The following is a 23,490-nucleotide window of genomic DNA, read 5'->3' on the forward strand; positions in this document are numbered from 1 at the left end:
TCTGAGGGCCTCAGAGAACAATGAGAAGCTTGGAGAGCTTGTGTTCTTGTGTAACACTGACCGTTGGACAAATTCCTCAAGACACTCTTCACAGTCAGTGCTCCTCTTCCACCAACTAAGCACAAAAGAAAATATCCCAAAAGCCTAAGCATTAAAAATCTGCCTCAAGAGTACCATGAATTGTGGGGATTATGTTTGACCTGCTTTCCAAGCAATATTACGAAGAGATAAACAGCTTTGTCTGACTTTTCTAAGCGTAATGTAAATTATAACACCTAAACTGCACAAAGCCACAGCATATTTAAGTGTGTGTGTGTGTGTGTGGGGGGGGGATACCAAGAGGCCAATGCTGTGGTGTCAGGCTGGTCAAACAAATGGAGCAATGTTTTTGTTTTTTTTGTGTCAGCGGTTGATGTATACATTTAAATGTATTTATATTTATTTATTTCACCATCCCAATATCAAATTTAGCATATGCATATATTTAACCAATTTGCTAAAATATTACGCCTTTATTAAATATAACCATTATTATTATTATTATTATTATTATTATCATCATCAATAATAATGTTAACAACAAATATTAAAAATACTAATATAGAAATTATATTTACAAATTAATTATACAAAATGGTATGTAGCTGTACTGTATATCAATGGGTACACACCTGGGTACACAACGACATAATAATTACATTTTTTAAATAATATTTTTCTGTTCTTCACAGCCTTTGTATTGTCAAAAATGGCAACTACGCAATCAACTAGTCTTCTAAAATGTAAAACACTTCGCTAGTTGTAAAGCAAAGTAATGTCACAGCACGTAATAGAGCAGCTCTGAAGCAGACGTGCTACTACCACCACCACACATCATGACAATAGTACCATTTTCTTCCTCTTTTCAAGGCAATTATGTCAACACCATTTCAACCAGACGCTTTTGGAAAAATCAGCATATGGCTCACATCCCTCCATTAGCATCTAACAATCAGGTCGAGTTCAAAGGCAAAGCAGCCCAATCAATCCAGCAGGAACAATGACCGTTGCTTATTAGATGCCACACGCTAGTGATTGCTGTCACAAGCAATTAAGACAGATGCTGGCCTAAACTGCTTGTGATGCAACCTACTCTCCGAAGGGTGAAAAATAAAATCAAATTGGACCAGCGAGATTAACGCGTCACCTCACCTGACCTACTTTAGGATCTGGATCCATCAGTGTCTGTCTGAACATGGAGGGGTGGGGGAAATATGACACATCAGGGCCATAAATGGATCTCCCTACTCTTCTTCTTTTGTGTGAAGTGTCCTAGAAGCAGGTCAATGGATCGCACTGGCTGTGGTCAAACACGTATACATCCACCGTAGGCCTCGTAGTGCATTTTATTAAGAATCTTTTAACCGCTGCCCTGCAGATGACATCGTTCTGCCATTATGGATCCTTCAGAAACAAATACAGCACCACAGTGTTTACACTCTTCTGAATGTCAGCCTATGGATGGCTTGCATATAGTTGTCTCTGCACATAGGAGAATGTATTTTAGCATAGAGACCACCTCCTGTAAAGAGCATAACCACAAGCACTATGGGATCATTAAACCGTCTTGTTTCGGCTCCAACAAAACTTGGATCAAAGTCATTCTGCAAAGGACAAAAGACTCTACACAAGGATGTTTAAAGCCACCTGCATTTCCAACACAGTTTAAGTCAGCCTTGTTTAAAATTATATTAGACATCATGAGGACTAAGTTCCGAGGTGAATGACAAAATGTTATGAAATCGGAACTGAAATCTAAGACTTAAACACATTTTAATGCAAATTAAACATTACATCGATACGCTCCGTTTCGAAAAATCCTTGATTAATGTTTTTTATATATTAGACTTTCTGAGATTGTTTGCAATGGCTCACTGAAACAGATCAACAAATCAATTGTTTAAAATAAATTCAACACTCTCATAATTTGCTATTGTCATTTGTAACTGCAGCTAGAAAATAAATCATATGAAAAGACCACAAAATTGTGCATTTACAGGCACACTGCTTTATACACGTATTGAATGCTTGATAGTAGTGTTGTCAAAAGACCCGGTACTTCGGTACCAAGTCGGTACTAAAAAAATGAAAATGTTACGGTACCAGGTTTTTTTAAGTACCGGTGGTACAGAGTACCCGGTCAACCCGGTTCTTGATGCACTATCCGAAAGGTGCGCAGATGCGCTCTCTTCATAAAAGCACTACCGCCACAAATAGATTTTCCAAAAGGCTTTGACTTCGTTGAATGATCATGAGCACTGCACGTGTCTGCACGTGTCAAAGTCGAAACCCGGTGCGGGTGTTTTTATATCACTGTATTTCTGAAGGAAACGACTGTCTTCAGAAAATTATTTGCTTTGGTACCGAAATTGGTACCGACAACCGTGGATTTTCACTGGTATTGGTACCGAATACTGAAATTTTGGTACCGTGACAACACTACTTGATAGTTGATTCTTGTTCACAACCAAAAGTAAAGACGACTGTTTATGTTATCTCTAAGTCATATCTCACAACAAGTCAAAAGAATTTTACGTACTGAAAACTAAGCCAATTTCTTTCCCCCAAAAAAATTTGTTTGGATAATTAAATATCCAAAAGATTAAGGTGAATGTGAAAACATTTCATTTACATACACGCAACCTGCATCTTTTGACAAATACAAAGTTGAGACCTTAATAATCCATTTAATGCCATTTAATATATTTAAACTTTTCATGCCTAATGTTTTTAAAGAGAATTTTAAATCCTTGAAGGATTCACAGACACAGTGTTAAAGGGTTAGTTCACCCAAAAATGAAACTTCTGTCATTAATTACTCATCCTCATGTCGTTCCAAACCCATCAGACCTTCGTTCATCTTCGGAACACAAATTAAGGGTGTATTCACACCTGTCTTGTTTGGTTCGATTGAATCAAACTCAAGTTCGCTTCTCCCTTTGGTGCGGATCTTTTGGGCAGGTGTGAATACAGCAATCACACTTGGGTGCGGACCAAACAACAGTACTGAGACCCAGCTGAAGAGGTGGTCTCGGTCCGCTTCCAAACGAACTATGGATGAACCAATGAATGGATGACCTTAAGCACACGTATGGTTTTGTTTACAGTTTCTGGTTCACTTGCAAAAAGGGCAGTGTGAAAGTGAACCGAACCAAACAAAAAAAAAATCAACATTGTATTTGGTCCGGACCAAAGCAAGTGAACTAGCGGACTTTCCTGGTGTGAATACACCCTAAAATATTTTTGATGAAATTCAAGAGCTTTCTGAATTAATGACAGAATTTTCATTTTTGGGTGAACTATCCCTTTAAATCTTCAGCCCAACAGCCTGAAGTACACACCGCATGGCAACTTTTGAAAACAGTTATGGGTGATGTAACAAGGACATATCGAGAAGGTTATCTGCTTATGTTGTGACATTGCTTTTGGGTGAGAGCGGCTGTCACTTTTCTGAGGTGGCATTTTTGTAATGAAATGTTTACTCTCATATCAACAATTTTATTTTTGGTGCACAGGTGGAAGTTGCTGGGAAGGGCGGCGACATGCTGGGAGGTAACATGAGGACAAGATCTAAACTGCCAGGATTGTGTAACGTTTTTGCCCTCCTCCGCGCTGCTCCAAACCAGGACTTGACAGAGTGCAACAAGAATGGGAGGTAACATGAGGACAAGATCTAAACTGCCAGGATTGTGTAACGTTTTTGCCCTCCTCCGGCACTTTGAGAACTCTGTTAAGCATGTCATTCAGAAAAACAACAATGTGACTTGTTTTTATAGAAAAAGAAAGCATTTTGAAAGAAAATAAAATTTTACCGAAGGGTTACAAAAGAAACCAGCTCCTTTCTAGGATTGATTAAACCATGAATCTGAGAATAATAATCTATATTGACAGATTCATTTTGATATTATTTTGATGCTAATTAGCATCCCTACATGTACACACTCACCATTAATTATTGAAAATCTACTGTCACTGAAAATAAGTCATTAGCATGTTGTTTTTGAATCTATGTGAAAATGTTGCCATCCTTCTGATGATTTCATGTGCTGTAGCACAGGTGTGCTGAGAATGTTAAATGAACTCATTTGCCTCTGTTAACGAGTGACACTAAATGTGGCCTGATTGCCTGCAGCTACAGAGGTAAAACTATGAGTAAAGCAGCTGAAGGCGACCCTACCACCTACACAGTCTTTCGTAGTATGAATCACTCAATTCAACACCATGTTGGACCAAAGGTGAGGCATTGAAGTGTATGTCAAAGGACAAATGCGTTATGAGCTTGTGTTGCAATGCAGCACCTCAAGGTTTGAAAAATTACAAAACCTGTCCAATACATATTTCACCACAAAGACAAGAGAAATAAGACAACATTTATTTTAATAATTGTTATTAATACTTAACATTTCTCCCTAATTCTTTAAAAAAAAGAAACATTACTGTAAAAAGTAAAAGGTTTAGAGACATACAATTTAGAGAAATGTGCTTAAATGTGCTTAATGTTCATATAAATAAATGCCACAAAAAGGAAAAATCTGAAACAGGCTCTGAACCGAGGCGGCATTTATTTGATCAAAAAAAATTAATAAATAAAAACAGTAAAATTGTGAAATATTATTAAAATTTAGAATAATTACCACTTTTTCCAGAACAAGGCCCAAACCGATACTATTATTTTTGGTACTTGCCGATAACGATACAGATACCTGTATTTTCACTGCATTTGTAATTTTTAAAAATACTGGGTACAGAAACCAAAAGAATATGAATAATATAAGTTGGCTTAGTTCATTTAGCAAATAGATATTTCCTTCAGTCATTTTCACACTTAATTATGCCCATTAAAATGTATTGTACAAGCTTTTGTTACATTCACTGTTCATTTTATTGCTCTATGGTATTTCATCTTTAATTTAATAGCACATTAGATCTGCTCCACTGCGGCGGCTCAGTACTGTAATCACAAGACGTTTTCCTGTAACAACGCAGGGAACCCTCATTATACATAAATCTTGTAACAGCGATGAACATGCTTTCTGAAATATAAGTCCCGATTTTTATCATCTGACAGTGCTGTGACTTACATTCCAAAGCCACTCATATAACGCAATTAACTCCAAGCAAGCAAAACATGCGCAAAGCACGAACACAATTGTATTGGTGAGAGGGACACGTACAGTACAGCCTAGTGCACTTCACACAGGCTGCTAGTTTCACTTTCGATTTTCACTTTCGTCCTATAGGCTTAACGTTAAAAAAATGTTGTTTATTGTGACTTTATATTTACGATTTAGTTTTAATCCAAATTATGCATGCTCTCTCTCCTTACCGCCAAGTAACTGTAGTAAACTTGTGCATTGTTTTACTTACTTGCTTTTGACATCCGACCGAACGACAAACTTTCCAGTGATGTCTGTGCTGCCGCACGCTCAAACCACTCAAGTGTGCTTTGCTTATCAGCTCGCGCACATCGACTATACAGGCCAGTATCGGTATCGGTGCATGTGAGTGGGTGTGAATTATATTATAAATTATAGAAATATAATACTTTTTCCTCTTTTGATATTGGGGTGACAATATTTTTCTTTCTTTTTTTTTTGTGAGATTCACATGGTTATTGACAGAATTGGAATAATGCAACCTGAAATAAAGCAACCTTATCTGGCATACTTAGAGTATCTAGCATGTGCCAAAAAGCAGTAGATAATGAGTGATAACTGACCAGGCAAAGAAATGACTATCATCAACGCTGGAGCTCAGAGAAAGCCAATAATCAATAGCAGACTGGTTTAACCACCGCTGGTCAGTTACGAGAGTTATTCATCTGCATGTGAACCGAGTGCACTGCCAGTGTTTCCAGGAACTCACTATAACGCAACTCAGACAGCAGAAATGACTAACGAGTAACATATTCAAGGTCTGCATAGACCAGGGGCGGCTTCTTATTTACAGCAGCGATAAAGAAACTATACTGGTATCTCCCTTTCGACCCGATTCTGCTGCTAGTGTGTTTTTTTTACACATGTAGAGTAGACCCTTAGGATTGGGTGTTTGTGGAACATGTGGGACAGGCACTGCTTAAAGGTCTGCTGGAACATGATCTCGCTGGAGCTGTTCAGAAGGTTACATCATATCACCACCTGCCAAAATCACTTACCATAGCTAGAGCGCCAGTACACACAGACTCATTCATTGTTCTGATTTGAGTGCATTAGCATTAGTGATTATGCTAAGAAGCTTTTGTTTGTTCTCAAATCACAACAGTGACCGATAAAGGCAACATGGGATAAAGCGGTCACCTTTGGCCTATTATAAAAAGCAGATTGTTTAATTTATAAATTACATCCTAGGCACCACCTAGTTTGTGATCTGATGAGAGTCTTGTGCATAAGATAATGGTTGCCTTCACATGAACACTACTACAATGCTGTAATTATCAGTGGGAAACTCGGCTTTCTGGGTTTGGAGTGTATCAGTCAATGAATGTTCACCGGGAGTGATGAAAGAAAAAAAAGAAAATAACATGAAATTGCCAAATACATGCTTATTATTCCAACTAAAATCATTTTAATGCAATCATGATTCTGAGTGGAAAGTCTGAAGGCACCATATGATCACATTACACACTATTAAAAAAATGCAGTGCTGTCCAGGATATGTTATGACCCTTGACCTTTATGGGAGTCAATAACAGTAATTTTGAATGTGCACAAGGGCAGCAGGCTCTGTGTATTATTCAAGGTACCGCTGATTTAGGACAGACACCTAAATACTTTGATGAAAATAAGTCTTTTTAGTTCATGGACTTACTTAAAACAACTTTCTGAACAGGACAGGCAGAGTTTTATACACAAGCATACACTACCATTCAAAAGTATGAGATCAGTATGATTTATTTTTTAGGAAATGAATATGTTATTCAGCAAAGACACATTAAATTGATTAAAATGACAGTAAAGACATTTATAATGTTACAAAAGATTTCCATGTGAAATGCATGCTGTTAAGCACAAATGTTTTGAACATTGCTAATAATCATAAATGTTTCTTGAGCAGCATATCAGCATATTAGAACTGAAGACTGGAGTAATGACACTGAAAATTCAGCTTTGCATCACAAGAATAAACAATATTGTAAAATATAGTCAAATAGAAATTTTAGTTATTTTAAATTGCAATAATAGTCCACAATTTTACTGTTTATATACTAGAGGGAACCAGAGGTTTGTCTTGAATATTCCTGCTACAAACGGTCTGAGTAATTCCAGGATTCACCTTCATCCATGTCATATGAACAAATGTCACTGGGCATTTCATTACAACACGGAAAAAAACCTAGAATGGTGGTTTATATACTAGAGGGAACCAGAGGTTTGTCTTGAATATTCCTGCTACAAACGGTCTCTGAAGCAGCTGTACCTGTTCCATGTCCTTTCCAAAAACACAGAGCCCAGCTTAAAAAATAAAAAAATATATATATTTTTTCATTTTCCTTAGAGAAAATAAATAAGCCATCTTAGCACCAACATGCATTTACACTCACCACACTATCACCTCTATTTCCGCAAGGCAAACACTTTTTAAGGATCCAACCCAAGTGTCTCAGCACCTGCAATAACATTACAGAAAAAGGTGAATGAAGCAGAATTTGTCAAGCAAGACGTGAAAAAAAAACAAAAAACATCAGCTGCAATGCACGCCCCAATTAAACCAAACTGTCCAAGGTCAATAAAATCATGTTTGTGGACTTTTGCAGCAACTGCTAGTTTAGATGGAAAATGTCATATCTTTCGCCATCTTTCTGCTGGGAGACTCCCATTATTGTTTTCCCATCTCTCCTGGGTAAGGTAACAGCCTGAATGAATGTCTCTATGGACTTTCTTAAAATGTCCAATAAATCTCAATGTCGCCCTGTAATTTTCTTTGGGTTGCCACTTACATTTTTCATGACAAAAACACCAGAATGAATGTCTTGAAAACCATCCACACTGCCTTGTACGTGTGGTATTTGGAAAACAGGTTAAAAGCATAAGCTGACTGACATTACAGTAGCTGGATTTCACTAATGTTTGTGAAACTGTCAGCATTACTATGTAGCTGAGATATATATTATTTTAAGATAAGGGCACACCTAAATCTACAAGAGAGACTAAACAGGTTTCACCACCGTCAGGTAAGACTGATTGCAAATTGTTTTGACCTACACTGTTTATTGCTTTAACCTACATACATCATTGGATAGGTTTTCTAATGGGCCAATTAGGAAAAAACATTGTAAATAAATAAATAAAGCTAAAACAATAGAGACCTTATGGAAAAAGTTTGATTTTATTTGATAGTTTTGTATTACCTTAACTAATTAGCACCAAAAGAGGAACACATTCCCAATTTTTGAAAGGAATAACAAAATCTGCCATTACTCAGCTAAACTAAAAGGGTATTTATTGCCTTGTCAAATGGTTTCACCTAGAGATGATACAAATTATAAACAGCCACTTGTTAGTTTCATAATCTCATCATCAAGAAAACTTGCTGTCACATAACCAAAACATGGTGTCTGAAATATGGTCCTAAGTTGAAATCTTGCCCTGCCACATACCGGCAACTAAATCAAGCCTAAAAGTAAAAAAAATAAATAAAATAAAATAATCATCCAGGGCAGTTTTCCCAGGTGCAGATTAAGCCTAGGTCTGGAAATTATTTCTGCATTCGTGAATCACCATCTTGGGCTCACCCTGTAATTTTTGAAGGGCGCATGTGTTAGTTTCCACAGCCGAGCAATGAAAAGCATGTACTGACATGGCTGTTAAGTTACAGCTATTGGCGGGTTTCAGTGGTCTCTTGTCTACCAAGGTTAGGCTCGAACAGAGAAGGGTGGAAACTACTTCCTTCAAGCTGCCTGCTCTCAGTCCATGTCTTGCGGGGTCTCTGAGACTTCTTTGTGCTGTTGCACCTGCTGCGTCTATCTGTTTCCCAGAGCAGCGCATGTTCCAGTTAGCTCAGATTATTGGCCTGCGCTTGCTAAGCGAAGTAACAGGTGTCGTTACAGTGTCAAGGCAAAGAATGTCTGATCTGAGAGAAAAGGTTTGTTAAAAACCAACTTGGGAACTGAAATCAGTTCTAAATCAATTCGATTACATTGCCAATTCTTGTGAAAATAAAAATGGGGAAGTGAAAATGTGAAAATGATTGGGGAAGCACGTCCAATCCATTGGAAACATTTGCATAACTCATTCTGAATCACGCAATTGCTTAATTAATTTACACTTCAACCAAAAATGTTATAATGTCTACAGCTTGCTACATTAGGCCCGAACCATTCTCTACCCAAGCTCAATTTACTGTGTCGTTGTGTTACAAAATGTGTCAGACTGCAATTAATAACGCAACTCAAGCACATTGCCAAAAGCACTATAACAGACATTAGTGTAAATCAACACTAATACTAATTAGAATTGTACAGTGTACCAGTGCTACAGAAGTATCGCATAGGGCTGTCACGATAACCTCAATATTGTAATATCGCAATACTGACAAGACAACCACAGAGTATGACAAGCAACCGCCACAACTGCAATGTTCACTTTTTTTTTCTTCATGAGGCTATGCCTTTGTTTTACACTTAATGCATGTGTATTGAATGTTTAATAAATTAATAATTATAACAAGAGTGAAGCTGAAGAGAGTAATATTTTTACACCAACTGGCTCTTTTTTACAGCATTAAAGAGCAGGTCATATGGGTTTTTGAAAAATATCTCTTTTGCAGTTTATAACGTAGCTAACCTTAAATGAAAACAATCTGCAAAGTTGTTAATCAAAAAAGTGCATGATAAATAAAGATATTGTCTCTCAAAAGAGAGAGTCGATTCTGAATCGACTTAACGAGTCGTAATTTTTGAATCTTTTGCCTGTTACCGGTATACGTCACTGGGTAACATTTGCATAATCCCTGCCTGCCCGCGAAATACGAACAGAGTCTGACCTGCCCACAAACACTTCTGCTAGTTAGTGTGTTTACATCATGTTGAGAAGACGCTGTGTTCAAGGATACCACAGAAATACAATTCGAACCTTTTGTTGTGTGCATGTCATTTTACCAAGGACTGCTTCTCTAATCTTTTATCTTCGTTGGCTTCTAATCTTCTTAATTTGGGCTAACAAGCTCTACCAACCACAACCTTTACGATTGATATGTTATGTGTACATTTTCAACTGAGTGCTCAAAATATCAAGTTTTTGTGCTAATATGTGATGTATACTTAGTGCAGCTTTAGGTTTCCAGGTAAAGATTTTATTTTTTTTCCAGATATTACTGTCTTACTGAAGTAGTTCCGATAATTCACTGTCAACCCACTATTTCCTAAGAATGTGTTGATTAATGTAGACTGACGTTGTTCTAATTACTTCGTTTAATAATAAAGAATGTAGTATAGCGCACAGACTTTATAATCATTGTGAAATTGCTGTTTATTTTGCTGCACCGGCAGCTATAGGGTTAATGCGGGAGAGACGAGTGAGCTAGTTAGGCTGGTGCGTCTGTGAGCTCTTCTGCGTTCTGATTAAAGTTAAGACAGAGCGTCTTTTGTCTGTCGTTCTTCAAACATTACAGTAGACATATTTTGGTTTACAAACTGCATTGTTTCATCAGTTAGTCACGTTAGCACTCAGCTAACGTATCCACCATTATTGTTTTAAGTGTTCACAGTTTAGCAGCTAAACTTTAGCTGTGGGCACGATTCGCTTGCATAATTGTTAAACAAAAAAAATACCATATGACCTGCTCTTTAAGACTCTGTGTACCATTGGGATCTGTACAGAGGTTCCTTTGATTTGCACTAAACTGACAAAGAGAGAGAGAGAGAGAGAGAGAGAGAGAGAGAGAGAGATCGAGTGAGCATGCGCGATTACCTGCGTCTGCCCTTCTTCAGGGCAAGTCATATATTCATGAAAAAAAGTCAGTTTGCCATCAGCTGTCAGAAGATGAAAGCGATATCTTTATCATAGCATCTTTTCAGCGTTTAAGGGGATTTCCCATGACTGGCATCAGCGCTGTTCAATTTACTCAATCAATGGCATTGTTCTCCCTGAAGTGAAACATCAGCTTTAGCATTACCCAGGTAACGCGTTGATCGTCGATTGAGCCTTGTAAAGTGGCGCTCAAAGTTAAATTAATTTCAACACCTTGTTTCAATTATGAATGAAACGTATTAGTTGACTCACTCGTAAAGACAGTCCCTTGCCTCCACCTCTTGGCGTAAGTAACAATGTATCTGCACTGACTGACATCCTGTGTAAAATGAGCGCAGAGTCAAGTCCCTGTACTCATACTGTTGAAATGTCAACAGCAGTGTTTGAAAGCCACTTTTCCAGTCATATTCGAGCATCAGAACTTACTATTATACGTATATTAACATACCAATGAGCTTAAATAAATAAATGGAGATAATATTGCATACTCAAAATCACTGCAAAGGAAATTTCTTCACGGCGACAGCCCTAGTATCGCAATGCCCAAGTCTCAAAATACCACATTATTTGAATCCAGTTCTTCAAACGCCATTCACACAAGGCGTGAGACAAAGTGCAACGTAATGAAACAACGCTGAAATTCAAAGACAAACTCCTTTTAATTTGACAGCATCTTATAAAAGCAAAACCATAAAACCACTATTTTAATATTTCATGTTTCTGCTAAATACTGTACCTGAAAATAAAGCACGGTTTGTTTTATTTGTATATTATGTGTATTTGTAATATTTTTTTGTTCTTATTTTCTAATAACAAAAATAAAATAATGACAAAGATTTTGGCCTAAATGTCTGCCATTCTTTTTTATTTCATATTTTGTTACGTCTGATGAAGAGCCTGCGTGCTCGAAACGTCACACACGCTATGAGACAGTTTTTTAAATACATTTTTGATACTTTTGGTGCTTTGGTGTTGCCGACTTTACATTTAAACGTTTGTTCCATTTGTTTCTTAGTCGAGCACCCAGTTGAGATCGATGTGAGTGCTTTTGCCGGCTCTTTGATATTTTGTTACCTTGAAAGGCTTTTTTTTTTACAATAGGGAAATTAGTTTGGCTGTACTGCTCAGGCAACTTGAAAAATAGTAAAACCAACATGACAAAGAATCGTGAAAATCGTGAATCGTGATATTCCTGAATAAAACGGTGATATGATATATTTGCCATATCGCCCACCCCTAACTTGTGCTACAACTGTTTGGCCTGTGCTACAAAACTTTCAACCTTTGTAGCACCAGTGCTATGTGCAAAAAAAGTTAACGTACAGCCCTGCCTTCAGTTTTCAGTAAAAAAAAATAATCATCTAAATTCTAATATTTAATTTTTTTTTCACTTAAATACTTCCAACATTCAAAATTTAAAATAAAATTTTTATTTGACAGCCCTACTGTGTGAAAGTACAAAAATTCAAACATACATTTAAAACTACACTCTTTTGTATATTAATACTGCAGTGTATTACAAGTATTAATAATATATTGTGTAAACTGTAAATAATTAAAACAACAGAAAAGCCTTTGCGATAATGGACCTCACTGAAGTCCACAACAGTCACCACGGGAGGTTCTCATGCTGATATATCACATTCTATTTTTCACACAATTAATCAAGCTGTCATGATACTTTATCTGGTATATTACTGACACCAAAAATATATTGTGACAATAACAGTTTTCTCTTTCAGGTCAACTATTGTCAGAGCAGATATTGCATTATACTATCAACAAGAGTTAAAGAGAAGATGACAATAGGTTATCATGCAACTGTAGGATTAACTTGGTAACATCTATGTTGTGCTGTTGAATCACCTTTTAGTGGAACAAATCACCATGGCAATTTATATTCTCGGGTTTAGCTCAGGTGAGCAATTATTCTCTTATCCTAAGCTTTTAAGCTGAAACCTTTGTTTAAACCAACAAGACCGTGTCCAATCTTCAACCAACAGGCCTCAATATCAACAATCTGCTTTGCCCTGATAACTTTAATCAATGCACACTATAATAAATACTGTAGGCTTTTTTGTTTGTTTGTTTTCTAGTGAAAGAAAACAGTTTGTTGTCTGCAGTACAGTTGTAAGCAGGGGACCTAGATTCACACTGAGAATGTGATAAAAGAAAACCCCCCTTCTTCAGAAAGTCTGCCACTGAAATTGAAACTTCACGTACTTGAGCACACAAAACGTTTTCGGCAATCTTCACAATGCTACCTAGCTAAAAGGAAACAGATGTCACGGTTTCCTTTCAAAGAGCAGTTAGTCTTAGACACTCCTACACACCAAAGTGACAGTTCAGTGGAGAATGGGAGGCTGTTTCTCATCTCTCTCTCGTAAAGATGGAGTCCCCGTCAGATGCTTTCCATCCCCCATCCGTCGCAATAAGGTAATGAGGGGGGCGTTCGTTAACAACTGTTGATGCACCTGCTAGATAAGCTGAACACCTTCTCTTTGTTCTGAGGATCTTACATCAGACAGGAAGCAGGCAGATAAAAAAGGCCATAATCATGTGCGATTTAGATGGAGCTGCAACAGCTCTGGCACAAAGGTTACAGTTTGCATATTCATCACTAAATGGCGGTTGCCTTGACATGATAAATAATCTCAGGAGGTGATAGCATCTATAAATCAAGTACAGGGTTTTATGAGGCAAAAGAAAAACTAGGAAAGGTCAAGATGGTTGACTAATCAGAATAGCTGGCAATATTATCAACATTTCTTCTTATACTTTACAGGGTTTTATGAGGCAAAAGAAAAACTAGGAAAGGTCAAGATGGTTGACTAATCAGAATAGCTGGCAATATTATCAACATTTCTTCTTATACTTTTTTAGCCAGTTCACATTGTGTGATTCTTATCAGTTTGTATGATATGATCCCAATGATCTTGGTAAAAGCAAAGGCAGATTGTGTGACATCAACCATCAAGCATGTAAGACTGTACGACGTAAACTATTGATTGATTTGATCAAAGATACATGAAAAAAACAATATTGTGAAATATTAATACAATTTAAAGTAACTGTTTTCTTTTTGTAATATATTTTAAAAAGTCATTTATTCCTGTGATGGCATAGCTTAATTTTCAGCAGCCATTACTCCAGTCTTCAGTGTCACATGATCTTTCAGAAATCATTCTAATATGCTGATCACAACAGTAGTTAAAATCAATTAAGTCGTTCAGCCCTACATTATTCGAGTTTGAAAATATGTAGTTTTGCTATTCCTAGAACTCCCTTTAAAAAAAAAACAAAAAAAAAAAAAACTTGCACTTGACTGTTTTATTGATAAGTGCCGGTACTGGATTAAGCTATAGCATTTCATCTGCATTTTAATAATGTAAGCATTTTCACAATTAATAAACAAAATGAATAGTGAATGAAAGTGTGTGAGGCCGTGTTTTTATAAAAGCAGCAGGTCTTAAAGCATCAACTAGGCTAGGTGCCCTTTTCACGGTCAACTCTCTAAAAGATTGATCTTGAAAAAACAACCCAGACACAGATAAGCTTTACTTTGTTTTCTAAAGCCGGAGCGGTAGCCATGCAGGGTCATTTTTTTGCCCAAAGCCAAAACATGGAAATTCAATATTGTTGTACAGCTTAAGTCAAGGAACTGTGGACACAGATTACATGATGGATACAGGCTACACCAAAGCAAACTCCTCTGGCTCCAATTCTACACAGCACCTTCACAACTCACAACAGATGCATATCTTTCCTTTGAAAGCACAATAGTTTGGCTTTCATTACATTTCAGATATGTTCGGATAAACTTCGGACCCCCACATGATGAATATGTCCAAAAATGAGTATGATAATAAGTGAAAGCCTTGCATCTCACTCACCCACACCGCCAGACCATAAGTTGTTTTTTTAGTCCATCATGTTTTAAAAGACCTGTAACAAATACAGGAGTTAAGAGGTTTATTAGGTCTCTATTTTCTTCCATTCTCCACCAGCTTAGAGCCAAACCAATCTCTGCCTCTCTATACTCAGTGTTTCTATGGCAACACTCTCAAGAAAGCCTGACAAGAGGGTCTGAAGTGAAAATAGCATTTATCGTGGTTCAAAATTATATACAGAATTCAGTGATTTCAAAAGCAACCATAATAAAACCAACAGAATAAACTATTCCATGTATAAAAATTGCTTTAGCAGACATTGATTGAACTTGTTTGAGTCTATCCTGCTTCAGTTCTGAATGAAGCTTGGTTTTGAAAGTGCTCAAATTCACGCACCTTGATCCCTGAAACAATACACCCCATTGGAGAGGAATTATCCAGAGAATATTCAACAGACAAACTGAGCTGCAACTCTTGTGAAGGGTTTAGGGGTCTTCGGGGGGATTGAAGTGGTCCTGACTGACAGGTTGAAATGACACTACTTGAGTAAATTACAGGTAATTTCAGCTTCAAAAAGAGGCAGTAAAAACCGCTGTCCCATAAATGGCAAGCACTCAATTTACTCAAGAACTCACATTAATTAGCATTCATAATTAGTTCTCAAACTATGCATGACAAGCTCCGAACTCACTTTGTTATGGAAAAACATTTCAAGTATAACATTTCTGAAACAATATAAAGGCGAGCTTGAGTGGAGCTTTATGTAGAGCATTAGCCAAGAAGCCTATTCCCTGTGTTTACAGATAATAAGATGTATTTGTCTTGACTGAACAGACTAAATTATTGTGGAACAGCAGCATGTTCGTTTGGTACACTTTTGGTTTACGCAACAGTGCTTAGGAAGTCATTTTAACTAGGGATGCACCAATATTATTTAGGGCTGTGTATCACCAGCAAAGTCACGATACGATACATATCAACGCTCAAGGCTGATTTATACTCGACGCGATGATGTTAAGTGCAGTCACGCACACAGATTACGTTGCGGCCGAACTCAGACATTCAGGAACAACCTTTTTAGCGCTGCCCCGCAGTTTTATCAACTAAATAGCTTAATCGCTCAAGAGCTACATTATCTTTCTCAACAAGGAGCTGGTAGCATCATTGTTTCTAAAGGAATTAAAGCCATAGCTTCACTGTTAATAGAGAAACGCGGCAAAACGGTGGTAATTCATACATACACACCCTCTCTCTCTCTCTCTCTCTCTCTCTCTAATCTCTGTGACGATACATCGTCGTATCAATATTTTGAACATAGCACTAATATTATTACTGTGGTGCATAAAGATAAGACGATTATTTCAATCGAGTTTATACTACTTTGTCTAAATTAAAAATAAAAAAGGAAGTCAATCATTATAAATGCTACCTTAAAACTAAAAACAAATTCAATCATTTTAAATGACTGTACATTAAAAATACTCAAATTTAAATCATTTTAAAAGCTACTTTAAAATAAATGAAAAGGGAGCTAAATTATGTTAAATACTACTTTAAAATAAAAAAATCTGATGTTAATTTAAATACTATTTTTTTTCATAAAAAAACTAGTCAACCATTTAAAATATTACTTCAATTCAAAATAAACACAAAAACTGAAATCAATAATTTTAAATGCTACTTGAAAATAAAAACAAAACCTAAAATTATTCATTTTAAATACTACTTCAAATTAAACATTAAAAACTGAAATCAAATGATTGAAATGCTACTTTAAAAATAAATAAATAAATAAATAAATAAATAAATAAATAAAAGTAAATAATTTTAAATGCTACTTGAAAAATAAAGAAATAAAATCTAAAGTAAATTGTTTTAAATGCTACAAGTGAATTTAGGTTTCACAGCATTACAATGTGCAATATTAAAAATAGATATTAATTTGCTAATGATTACATTTAAAAGTATTATTAAATTGTTAGTGTTTTTAAAGATTGAGTTTTAATGAGCGTTAGATGGAAAAGAGGAAATAAAAATGGACATGGAGCCATATATATTGTGCAACTGCTTTCTGAAGCTGCTGTACAGTATTTGGTACAATATCGCGGTGCTCAACCTAAATGTCTGCACTGTCTGTGCAAAAGACATTTTGTTATTTCTGGAAAAAATAAAATAAAAATAGATGAATGACTGTCAAACATCCCATAATTCAGTTACAGCTGTCTACTCCTCCACGGCTGCTGAGACCACATGTGTGTGGCGCTCAAGGTGCCTTGATTTTGACCAAAACAAATAGTTGCAGTCTAGAAAAGAACAAGAGATCTTTTCTTGGCTTACCATGTGATCAGGTCTTGCTCCAATGTGAACCCTTAGCAGACGAGGAGTCTCAACAGTCTGGACATAAAGAAAACACAGAACAAAAAACTGTTACTTGATGCCATGTTGGGTTGCCCACAAGTGAAGGGTCAATAAATAAATCATGTTTGGATTGTGAACATGTCAATAACTTTCCGTTTCTCTTTGAAAAAAAGCAATTGTTTGTCCAAGTGCAGAACATGAGACACTGGTTTCATTTCATGAGAAGATCATACTGTTGAGTTAAAGTGACATTAAGGTTTTTCAAAATGAAAACAGTCCAGTTATTCCTGTATCACAGGGTGCATCAGCCTATCAACATTAATACTTTCAATAAATAAATAAATATATTTACATTATTAAGCAAATCATGTTCATTATTAGCAAAGCACACTACAACACTGAAGACTCACCCTCAGATGTCTGTGACAAACACAAATGTGATGCTAAAAAAGCATCGTTAATGGTCAATGGACGTTAATGGACAATTTGTCTTTGATCTGGGGGCTTTCAAACAAATTTGAAAACCAAAGGCAGTGCAAATCAGTGCAAAAGCAACCTCTAGTGCTAATTCCATGCCAAGTATTTGTGAGAACAAATTTCATCGTAGCTTCAAAAAAAACAACCCTAAGTTTTGACCCATAACCTACAACTAGTTGTGTTAACTAGCACAACAGGAAATTATCCAAGGAAATCATCCAATTATCAAATGGGATTGGTGTTCAGCGCTAAATAAAGGTGGAAACGGGATCTAAAACATTTTATGATCAGATCACTGAAAGCACGTAAGAAGGTAGTCAAAAATGCACGTGACCACACTGTATTTGTAGTGGAAGCGCTGTCCATCCTGAATGCATCCAGGAACGCAGCAAGGCTCAGCCTATTCGCCACCCACTCACCTCAAAATTGAAAGTCAACATTTTAAATGTTACTATAAAAATAAAAAATGTAACATTAAAAATAAAAACTAAAGTAAATAGTTTGAAATGCAACAAGCAAATTTAGGCTTCACAACATTACAACAGTATGAAAATGGTGTGAATATGGCTAATTATTACATTTAACAGCATTATTAAATTTTTACTAAGGGTGCACCGATTGATCGGCTACCGATCACTATCGGCCGATAATCTGGGATGATTGATCGGCGGTCTCTAAAAAGGCCGATCTCAAAAAAACGATCTCAAGCTGGCTGCCGTGAGAGGTTTGGCACGACATGCAGCGTCACCGTCTCAGTCCGGCGCGGGTGAAATAATTATAATGCTTTAGGTGAGGTACTCACTTTCATATTTCTTCATTAAATAACTTATAAAGTAATTTGAAAACCTTGTGTGAGACGTAATTTCACAAACAGCGTGAGTGAATCAGCACTCGTGTGCGCGCTTCTCTAGTTCTCTCTCAAAATATGCAAATGGCTTCAAATCACCACACATCGCGCCTATCTATAAGCGAGCTGCACAGTTGACACAGGAATAGTCATTTGCACAGTCGAGGCAGTGTCACATCGTCACTAAAGTTTATAAATTGCATTTCTTTTTAAATTCTTGCCAGTGTTTAACCATTCAGCGCTCGCGCGCTCTCCTGGAGACTGCGCTCATGCACACTCGCAGCGCACACACATAACTCCGTTTGCAGTGCATATGTGGTCTAAAAATCCTGATTGGAGTATCACTATAAATAGTTATGAATGATAAAAAGAAGGCTTTAAAAAGATCGGTATCTGTGATCGGTATCGGCAGACACTGCTTTCTGTGATCGGCCTCAAAAATCCTGATCGGAGCATCCCTAATTTTTACTGTTTTTAAAGATTAAGTTTAAATGAGTGTTAAGGCCCATTAACTCCAAGAACAATAATTATCATGATAACAATAACTGCAATGTTTTAACTATCGTTCTAATTCTGAGAATAAGGAAATCCACATCACAACAATATCGACACAGAAACGATATCATTTTAATCACTTTTAGAACGAATTTTCCAGCTGATGAATGACAAAAACACCCAATCAGAATCCACGTAAAGAGCTTGAGCATTTAAAGCTGCAGACATCAAAACGGTAGCACAAACTTATAATTAACAGAACGATGCAGCAATGCAACAAACGGTCCAGAAATGCAGCAAAGCTCCACCTATTCGCCACCCACTCACCTAAAACACATGATCGTTCAAACAAGTGATTCAGACTTTACTCTGTTGTGCAATGAATTACAGTGGAAATCGCAGCTGCCCTCCTTTCTTTCCATTCGCTTCCTTCCCGCTCACTCCTAAGCCACACAACATGGATTCGTTCATTCAATAGTATTTATGCACTGTTCCTGCAAAAGTGTAGAGCCCAAAAAAAAAAAGAGGGGAGGTTATATATCCAAATACATTTGGTAACAGAAGACGCTTTTAAAGCAAAGCGCATGTTAATACCAGGTTAAAACAGCGATGCATCCTGGCTGAACACTGGCTGATCGAATCACTTAAAAATGCATCTATAAACAAGGTGGAAACAGAGCCTACCAGTCTTTAAACAAGCTCAGGGCCGATCAGTTTCACTGGTGAAGTACAGTATCAGACTCAACCACTCATCGACCTTTCACAGAATGTCTGTCAAAGTAACAGTGTTTCTAAATTGACTGGTCAGCCTCTACTGACCATCCGGAAATCAGTGTGAACCAGAACCTTGCAAGTTTTATTTATCAAGTTAACAGGCTGCTACAAAGAAAACATAATCTTTCTAAATGTCAAAGCATTGGCTAAAATGTTTGTGTGTGTGTGTGTGTGTGTGTGTGATCTACACTACAATATTATCATCAGGTCAAAATAAATGTATCTTTTAAGCTATGTTTGCTCAAGTGCTGCTAAAGCTTTGCCGCTGCTTGAATGAAAAAGTAAATGCTGACCTGCAAGTCCAAAACCACAAAGTATTTTTGCAGAGCGTGACGTAACCTTTATATTCTTTAAGGCTCTTCAAAACAACTTCCTAGCTTCACAGGAATGGCAGAAGCAATTACTTTTGATTGATAATGTCAAAAGCATCCATTCACAATTCACAGCTCTTGTATTTGTGAATTGACAGGTCTGTAGCCCAAATTTATTTCTTTGTTTGCACACTTTTGAGCAATTCTGCTGTCAAATGTACTGCTTGCATTCTGATTCATTCTCAGAGGTGAATTGAAAATAGAAAAACGCCTCTGGAAAAACTTAATCATTCAAATCCATTCCAAAAAAACAATAATAATACTTACTAAACATGTACAGAGCTCCAATAGGAATATAAAACCGTCTTTACCCACTGGATGTTTTCTCAAATTCAACATTGTAAAACTAAAATTTTAAACATTTTCTCTAAGAGGAACACAAGTGCCTTGGCAACATTAGACAAAGAGATCTCTCTCATCTTCATCCTGGGGGATCTGGATTGATGAGAAACACATCTAAAAGGATTCTTCTATCAAAGTCTATTCCTGCTGCCCATTTACAACGGCCTGGCTGATGCATATGACAGCATCTCCATTTACTTTCTGGCTAGACTATCATTACAACATATTTTTCTCGCACAGCAAAATTTCACCATAGAGATGCCCTTTCCTGAACCTTGACTCTCACCCTTTTAGCGGTCCGGAGTGACTCCGGTGAGAATGGCGGTGCAGAATGAGAAAAAGAGTTTAATTGGGTCATCTGAGACCGGCAAAAGAGATGTGTGGGGCTGATGAAGGTCAGCGGAGGTAAAACATGATAAGGTTACACAGGCATTTCAGAGGGAGAGGGGAAAAAGAGTCGAGGAGGCACAATGGTCGAGAGGCCGGACAGAAGCAAACAAAAGGCCACAAAAGAGAGCTGAGGACATACTTATTGCAACTAATTGGACACAACGTGTAAAATTATATATCAGAGCATGTTCACTGCAATGAAAACCAGCAATGTGTATTATAACTAGTGATGCTGTCTACACCAGATGCGGCGCGGCCGGCGCGACACGACAACACGACAAATCCCAGACAGTAAACTGCTGCCTCATTCCATTTACGACGTACTGACACAAAGTTCAAATGATTTGCAACGGTTGCTTTGTCGTGTCCAGTGTAGATAGACTTTAGCTGTTGTGGTGTGGCACGACAACGGTCACATCCGGTGTAGACTAGGGATGGGCATTTTTCAAAAACATTGTACTCGAATGTTTGGGCTCATAAAAAAACGAATATTCGATTATTCGTTTATTTAACTGAGGTTTAACGAGAAAGATGTTATTTTTTTAATAATCAAGTTTTTGTCACCATTTCTGAAGCTTATGATTAGGCATTATAATGTTCTAAATATGGCTGAAACAATTCCTCGAGTAACTCGAATCCAAAAAATCATAGAGGCAAATTATGTGCTTCGAAGAATCGTTTAGTCCATTTACTAGGGATGCACTGAATTTTCGGCCGTCGAAAATATATGCCGTGCCACCCAGCAGTGTTCAGGTTTCACTCTCCTCTAGCCATCATCACTGCGCCATCTGACGCTACGTTCATTATTCCGCTCTATCAATGTGCATTCTGCTCATTTACCGCTCATGCTCACCGGAAAAGCTAAGTCCGCTCAAATAACGCGCCGATAAGAAATTTCTATGTAGTATACTTGTTCCTGTTTGCAGTACTGGGCAACGCTGGTAAAATGTCGTTCACTGATCTGCTCCCCGCTATGCTCTGCTGATAATATTAGCTTTGCCAGGGTTTTTATATTTTTTATACATGTTTACTTGACATTTCTTTACACAAAACCATAATTTCTATTCAATTCCCACTGATTTACGCGATCTGATGAGCATTAACTCATATTACGCGATCATATCTCTATGAATGAATGAATGGCAGAGACGCGCGTTTTCCTTTACCACACACACACTAAAGCGCGCGTGACGCTCGCGGTGATTTCAGCGTCTGCCGTCGCAATGAGGACATAAACACACGAACAACATCTCCAGAACTGCTCTGAGAGTCACTTCATGAGCGTTTCACCGTTTCATTTGAGTAAAACTAGCGTCATATACACACAGAAATGTAAAGGTATTCACTGCAACCCGTCAAAATAAAAGTCTGGTTTAATTTGAAGACATTGCAGCAGAAATATATTACTATTGTTCAGCAGAATGTACATACTACTACTACTAAAATTATGAAAACTTTATTTTTTGATCACACAACATTTCTTCCATGTTTTCATTTTAATAGTAAATGCCCTATGTTTGCCAAAAAGTTTAATTTTCAATAATTTAAAGATAAATGATTTCGGTAGAATACACGATTACTAAAATATTCGATAGCTTCAGCCCTAGTTCTAAAACAACATTACGTTATTTCTCAAAGTTTTCATTTAGTAGAAAACGTGTGTAAACAAAAAAATAAGTATATAAAGAACAAAAGCATTCAAGCTCAAGCAGAGCAAATGGAAAAAATAAAACACAACGTGCCAATTACAGTACAGAACGTACATACACGAGTCGGCCTATGTTTATCCTGTTTATATTGTTTCACATGTTAATGTTGAGAAAAACAATAATATCCACATGCTCGGATGAAAGTTGGCTCCTCAGTAGGGCTGGTTATCGATTCAGTTGACCTAACTAAATCTAAATGGTTCTTCACAATGACCTCCACTACTTCATCCTAATCAAATTCATACTAAACTGATCTTTTTTTTAAATAATCTTTTAAATAAGAGTTTGATGCATTAATTTCAGTACTCAAAACTTCCTTCTCAGTCCAAAAAGATCATATATTAAAACAAAGCAACAGAAATAGTTCCAAAATTGTTTTATCCACAAAAAAAAAAAGTCTTAAATAAAACACTTGACAAATCTGTAAAAAAATTCCATTCCAAGGGTCAAAATTAAAAATCATGAAAAATGAAATCATGAAAACTTTTAGGTACAAGAAACCTTATCATTTTAAGTGGACCTCGAAGACAAAAATTTAATTATATCAAATTACTGTACAAATCCTAACCCTACAATAAAACATCTGGTCTTTTTTAATTGAACAAAGACATAATTTAGTATTGAAGTAAGAAAGCACAGATATTAAAATTCTGGCAAAAATAAGCCAATAATTAATTTTTGATTACCGATAAACAATAAATTACTAAATAGTAAAATTATAGACTATTTTGCCTAAATAAATAAAACAAAAAAACACTACAAACTAAAAGCAATAATGTAAAGCCTGTGTTATACTTTCCGCATGAGCAATCCGGACGCGTACACGGACAG

The 23,490-nt window shown here is 36.7% G+C and overlaps 1 protein-coding gene across 3 annotated transcripts in view; it reads right to left on the reverse strand.

Moving 5' to 3' along the window:
• LOC107718892 (F-box-like/WD repeat-containing protein TBL1XR1) overlaps positions 1-17,290 on the reverse strand; it is a 28,521-nt gene extending 11,231 nt beyond the window's left edge. For 2 of the 3 annotated variants that reach the window (XM_016526148.1, XM_016526146.1), the window contains exons 1-2: positions 17,234-17,290; positions 7,580-7,645 (exon numbers count right to left, since the gene is read on the reverse strand). The gene's annotated coding sequence lies outside the window, so the exon portion shown is untranslated. The remainder of the gene's footprint in view (positions 1-7,579; positions 7,646-17,233) is intronic. The other variant, XM_016526147.1, reaches the window with a different exon arrangement.
• Between the last annotated feature and the right edge of the window lie 6,200 nt (positions 17,291-23,490).

Source organism: Sinocyclocheilus rhinocerous, unplaced genomic scaffold (genome assembly GCF_001515625.1).
Source record: "Sinocyclocheilus rhinocerous isolate Xijiao unplaced genomic scaffold, SAMN03320098_v1.1 scaffold1595, whole genome shotgun sequence".
Lineage (NCBI taxonomy): Eukaryota > Metazoa > Chordata > Actinopteri > Cypriniformes > Cyprinidae > Sinocyclocheilus > Sinocyclocheilus rhinocerous.